Genomic DNA, 6976 nt, shown 5'->3' with positions numbered 1-6976 from the left:
GTAGAATAGGGACACGGATCGAATTTAGCTCAAATGTCAACGCGGCGAGTTTGTGGCGTTTGGCTGAAACCGCAAGTCTGAGGAAAGGCGCGGGCCACTCCGACGGACGACGAGGATACGACGTGATTTTGTTTCAATAACAGAGTTCCAGGGAATTTCAATGTGATCCATTACGTCCATCGACATGTTAGCACATTAATCTGTACGCATTTGATGTTGTTATTGTGACACACCGCTTGAAAGTGGAGGAGCAAAGATCAGATCAGGACTGAGTGCACGTGTTTGTGAGAAATACCGGAGACGCAGACATCTAAACGGATCGGTTCATACTCTACAACGACCACGACGCGGTTAATTTCTGACGACTTCGATGGTCTATGAACGCGTTGACAGTCCTGGATCTACAGCTGCGCTTTGCCGTCAACTTTTGACACTCTCTCCCGGAGATAATAACCCCACTCCGGCACACCCCCATCTAAGTTTTGAGCGTCGGATTCCGGGGAAGGGAAGAAGGGCACGTAGGAGATATGGCGGTGACCGTGACTTTATCGCTCTCTCTCCTTCTCTTATCTCTCTCATGTAAGTAGCCTCAATGGTAAACCGTTTGTGTTTGTAAATGTCATGTTTTGCACGCAGAAGACTAAAGCAAAATGAACGCCGCTCGGGTTGCCAACATTGTTTTTAAATTAGCCAATGTCATGAAGTCGTTTGTGAAATACATCTAGGCTATAAACTACAGCCGGAAATAAAACGCCTTTCGAAATGTATTTGGATAGGCTATTACTCCAGTAAGCAACCGTATTATATACATTATAAAGTGTGTATATATATATAGCAACGAAGACAGCTTCCAAAGTCGATTGATATTTTCGTATCACCGCTTATGTAAGTATGTTGTTTCGCCCTGTCCTCGCTTTTCAGGTCTTGAAAACTTGCAGGGGAGTTGCCGTTGTCCGTTGTTCTAAAAGTTTGCCACGATTACAGACGGCATTACCTCTCCTCTCTTCTCCCTCTCTCCTTGTTGACTAATCTCAGCAAACTGTCAGCACCATGGACAGCGCACACGGATTCAACTCTCTCATGTCTGTCGATATTGAATAGAGTAGTGTTCTGTTCAATCTCGCGAGACATTTGTAAAGGAAAACTTTCATGCCTAATGCTGTTCAGTCAGAGTTGGGCCCTTGGATTGACTTTAGTGTTCAACGTCTGTCCATTGAGGCTTTGTTAACAAGCTATAACGATTTAGTACAGAACATTAATGACACTGAGTCAATGGCAGGAGAAGTCTAATGTACTGTAATGTACCTACACACAACTGGTACACTAGTAGTATTTCTCAGTCCTGGTCCTGGGGAGCCAGAGGGGTTTTGCCATGACAATAACACACCTGATAAAACACATCAACTCATCATCAAGCCTTTGATGGTTTGAATCAGGTGTGTTAGTACCAGGACAAAACCAAACATGGAGGGGGATGATGTTACCAGGCAGGCCAAAACTCCACCCCACAAAACCAAACATGGTGGGGGGATGATGTTACCAGGCAGCCAAAACTCCACCCCACAGAACCCAACATGGTGGGGGGATGATGTTACCAGGCAGCCAAAACTCCACCCCACAGAACCAAACATGGAGGGGGATGATGTTACCAGGCAGCCAAAACTCCACCCCACAGAACCAAACATGGTGGGGGATGATGTTACCAGGCAGCCAAAACTCCACCCCACAAAACCAAACATGGAGGGGGGATGATGTTACCAGGCAGCCAAAACTCCACCCCACAGAACCAAACATGGAGGGGGGATGATGTTACCAGGCAGCCAAAACTCCACCCCACAAAACAGGCTGAAATATCAGTCTGTCCTTTCAAACAGTTCTTACACTAAAGAGGAATTATCATAATTTTCACAATTTCAAAGTATATTCCAACCTTATTAAACCCCCCCCCCCTCCCTCCTCCCAATATGTTGGGGCCTGGACTCTACAGGGTGTCGAAAGCGTTCCTCGCGTTCCACAGGGATGCTGGCCCATGGTGACTCCGATGCTTCCCACAGTTGTGTCAAGTTGGCTAGATGTCCTTTGGGTGGTGGACCATTCTTGATACACAGTGGAAACTGTTGAGTGTGAAAAACCCAGCAGCATTGCAGTTCTTGACACAAACCAGTGAGCCTGGCATCTACAACCATACTCTGTTCAAAAGGCACTTAAATCTTTTGTCTTGCCCATTCACCCCTGAATAGTACACAGACACAATCCATGTCTCATGTCTGAAGGCCTAAAAGTCCTTCTTTAACCCATCTCCTCCCCTTCATCTACACTGGTTGAAGTGTCATCAATAAGGAGTCACAGTTTTCACCTGGATTCACCTGGTCAGTCTGTCATGGAAAGAGCAGATGTTAATAATGTGTTGTACCCTCAGTGTATATAAAACACAACATAATCACATGTTCGACTTCACTAGGCCTTTATAGAAACACTGCAGGAGTAAATAGTCCCATAATGACAGAACAGGCACAGCGTTTAGCCAGACTGCAGATACCTGAAGGGATGCTCAGCCAGTGAAGGAGGAAGGAGTTAGACATGAACGGAAACCAAGGCCTTCAGCTTGTGGAGTCAAACACTTTCCATGGGGTGCTTGGACCCCACATACACACTCAGCCCATCCCACTTCACGTCTTACCCCGCCCCTTCATTGTTTTCACTTCTGGAAGATGAAAGCAATATGGTGGAAACTTTACCAGTACACTGTTTATACCTACCCAGAACCTACAGACATGCTAACATCTATCTGATAACTACCCAGAACCTACAGACATGCTAACATCTATCTGATAACTACCCAGAACCTCCAGACATGCTAACATCTATCTGTTAAATACCCAGAACCTCCAGACATGCTAACATCTATCTGTTAACTACCCAGAACCTACAGACATGCTAACATCTATCTGATAACTACCCAGAACCTACAGACATGCTAACATCTATCTGTTAACTACCCAGAACCTACAGACATGCTAACATCTATCTGTTAACTACCCAAAACCTACAGACATGCTAACATCTATCTGTTAACTACTCAGAACCTACAGACATGCTAACATCTATCTGATAGCTACCCAGAACCTACAGACATGCTAACATATATCTGATAACTACCCAGAACCTACAGACATGCTAACATCTATCTGTTAAATACCCAGAACCTACAGACATGCTAACATCTATCTGTTAAATACCCAGAACCTCCAGACATGCTAACATCTATCTGGTAGCTACCCAGAACCTACAGACATGCTAACATCTATCTGATAGCTACCCAGAACCTACAGACATGCTAACATCTATCTGATAGCTACCCAGAACCTACAGACATGCTAACATCTATCTGTTAAATACCCAGAACCTACAGACATGCTAACATCTATCTGATAAATACCCAGAACCTACAGACATGCTAACATCTATCTGTTAAATACCCAGACCCTACAGACATGCTAACATCTATCTGATAGCTACCCAGAACCTACAGACATGCTAACATCTATCTGATAAATACCCAGAACCTACAGACATGCTAACATCTATCTGATATCTACCCAGAACCTACAGACATGCTAACATCTATCTGATAAATACCCAGAACCTACAGACATGCTAACATCTATCTGATAGCTACCCAGAACCTCCAGACATGCTAACATCTATCTGATAACTACCCAGAACCAACAGACATGCTAACATCTATCTGATAACTACACAGAACCTACAGACATGCTAACATCTATCTGATAAATACCCAGAACCTCCAGACATGCTAACACCTATCTGTTAAATACCCAGAACCTCCAGACATGCTAACATCTATATGTTAAATACCCAGACCCTCCAGACATGCTAACATCTATCTGATAGCTACCCAGACCCTACATAAATGCTAACATCTATCTGATAACTACCCAGAACCAACAGACATGCTAACATCTATCTGATAACTACACAGAACCTACAGACATGCTAACATCTATCTGATAAATACCCAGAACCTCCAGACATGCTAACACCTATCTGTTAAATACCCAGAACCTCCAGACATGCTAACATCTATATGTTAAATACCCAGACCCTCCAGACATGCTAACATCTATCTGATAGCTACCCAGACCCTACATAAATGCTAACACCTATCTGATAGCTACCCAGAACCTACAGACATGCCAACACCCATCGAGGGGTAATGGCCAAGCGTAAGGGTCAAGGAGCAATTTGCGACCGGCTGCTTTACTCCAAAGATTATATTTTATGTTGACAAGATAGCCGAGTGACAGCTCTAACAATGGAAATACTTGTCCTCCGTGATTGAAGGTAGGTGAGATTAGGTGGCACCATTTTAGCCAATGAGAGATCAGATACGCATGTGAACAACAGGCACAACTAAGTCGTTTTTCTACATTTTGCTGGAATGCACGTGCATTCACATATTTCAGAACATTTGTAACAGCCTAAACATTAGGACATTTCTATTAAATCCAATAAGCCTCATGTAATTCGACAGTCCCTCATAGTCCTCCATACAAAAGGTCTTATCTCACCCAGATCTTGGATGGAGTAACTCTCTCTCACTTCGCCCCTTCCTCTCTGCTTACTCCAACACATACCTTTTCACTTAATAATGTTAATAATAATGTTTGTATTGAACCGCGAAGGTATACGTTGAAGTTCAATTGAGTTTCCAGGACACAGAGAGACAGATTGATTCTCTGTAGAGTCGTGATGATGTCTACCACGGCCCCAGCCTCAGTCTGCTAGCTAGATGTACACTAGGACCTTACAACTTGGGGTGGAGGTGTAATCCAGTGATCCAGGTACAGAAGCCAAGGTACATGAACCCACAGAGGAAAAGGCCAGTCTCCTGCAGTCTGTTGAGCACACACACACACACACACACACACACACACACACACACACACACACACACACACACACACACACACACGCAGAAACACACACACACACACACACACACACAGAAACACACACACACGCAGAAACACACACACACGCAGACACACACACGCAGACACACACACACACACACACACACACACACACACACACACACACACACACACACATACAAATACAGGTGCACACACACACACAGAAACACACACACACACTCAAACAGACTGTGCAGACCAATGACAGCTGAGCATTAGTGATTTACTCAGGATGCCGTTCTCATCAGGCGGTAACAAGAGAGTTGTGTCACTCTGCCAACAGTTCCATCCCAATCGGTTGTGTGTGTGTGTGTGTGTGTGTGTGTGTGTGTGTGTGACAGTTCTTTCTCACGGGCGCCTCAGTCTGCTATTTATTTCCCTGACCGTTAATTTTAATGAAGGCCAGCATTCCTCAGCTCCAGTCCAGGAGTACCCTTTGGATTGCACATATTTGTTCCATCCCAGCACTAATACCCCCGATTCCACTATTCCAGTGCATGATGGTTAGATTGAGTCGTTGAATCAGGTGTGTTAGCGCTGGGCTGAAACAAAAAACACTTATGACCGTGTTATGGAGGGTTATGACCGTGTTATGGAGGGTTATGACCGTGTTATGGAGGGTTATGACAGTGTTATGGAGGGTTATGACCGTGTTATGGAGGGTTATGACCGTGTTATGGAGGGTTATGACCGTGTTATGGAGGGTTATGACCGTGTTATGGAGGGTTATGACCGTGTTATGGAGGGTTATGACCGTGTTATGGAGGGTTATGACCGTGTTATGGAGGGTTATGACCGTGTTATGGAGGGTTATGACAGTGTTATGGAGGGTTATGACCGTGTTATGGAGGGTTATGACCGTGTTATGGAGGGTTATGACCGTGTTATGGAGGGTTATGACCGTGTTATGGAGGGTTATGACGTGTTATGGAGGGTTATGACCGTGTTATGGAGGGTTATGACAGTGTTATGGAGGGTTATGACAGTGTTATGGAGGGTTATGACCGTGTTATGGAGGGTTATGACAGTGTTATGGAGGGTTATGACAGTGTTATGGAGGGTTATGACAGTGTTATGTAGCCATTATGAAGGCTCCAGGTTCAGATAGTGTAACCCAGAGGTGATGATGATGCTCTATGGGTGTGGTGTCACCTCTCTTCTTTCTCATCGACTCTCTTCTCCTTTTCTCCTTTCTTCTCACCATCCCCTCTCTTCTCTCTCCTCAACTCTCTTCTCCCTCTCTCCTCTCTTCTCCCCATTTCCTCTCTTCTCTCTCTCTCCTCTCTTCTCCCCATCTCCTCTCTTCTCTCTCCTCTCTTTTTGCCCTCTCCTCCCTCCTCTCCTCCCTCTCTTCTCTCCTCCCCATCCCCTCTCCTGTCTTCTCCCCATCACCTCTCCTCCCTCTCTCCTCTCCCTGCCCTCTCTTCCCCCATCGCCTCTTCTCCCTCCTCTCCTCTCCTCCCCATCCCCTCTCCTCTCCAAGCTGAAGTCATCCACACTGAAACAAACCACAGCAGCTGAGGCCTGAGACAATCACACTGATAAAGGAGACCTGAGACAATCACACTGATGAAGGAGACCTGAGACAATCACACTGATCAAGGAGACCTGAGACAATCACACTGATCAAGGAGACCTGAGACACTCACACTGATCAAGGAGACCTGAGACAATCACACTGATCAAGGAGACCTGAGACAATCACACTGATAAAGGAGACCTGAGACAATCACACTGATAAAGGAGACCTGAGACAATCACACTGATCAAGGAGACCTGAGACACTCACACTGATCAAGGAGACCTGAGACAATCACACTGATAAAGGAGACCTGAGACAATCACACTGATAAAGGAGACCTGAGACAATCACACTGATCAAGGAGACCTGAGACAATCACACTGATAAAGGAGACCTGAGACACTCACACTGATAAAGGAGACCTTTCTGTTTGTTTGAGAAAGAGAGTGATAGT

The 6976-nt window shown here is 45.2% G+C and overlaps 1 pseudogene; it reads left to right on the top strand.

Moving 5' to 3' along the window:
• Positions 1-446: 446 nt before the first annotated feature.
• The window catches only part of LOC135532461 (neuronal acetylcholine receptor subunit beta-2-like), a 26417-nt pseudogene continuing 19887 nt past the window's right edge, over positions 447-6976 (top strand).

This window comes from Oncorhynchus masou, unplaced genomic scaffold (genome assembly GCF_036934945.1).
Source record: "Oncorhynchus masou masou isolate Uvic2021 unplaced genomic scaffold, UVic_Omas_1.1 unplaced_scaffold_1859, whole genome shotgun sequence".
In the NCBI taxonomy this organism is placed as follows: Eukaryota; Metazoa; Chordata; class Actinopteri; order Salmoniformes; family Salmonidae; genus Oncorhynchus; species Oncorhynchus masou.
Note: the sequence above shows the minus strand (reverse complement) of the source record. Positions and strands in the feature narration are given on the sequence as shown.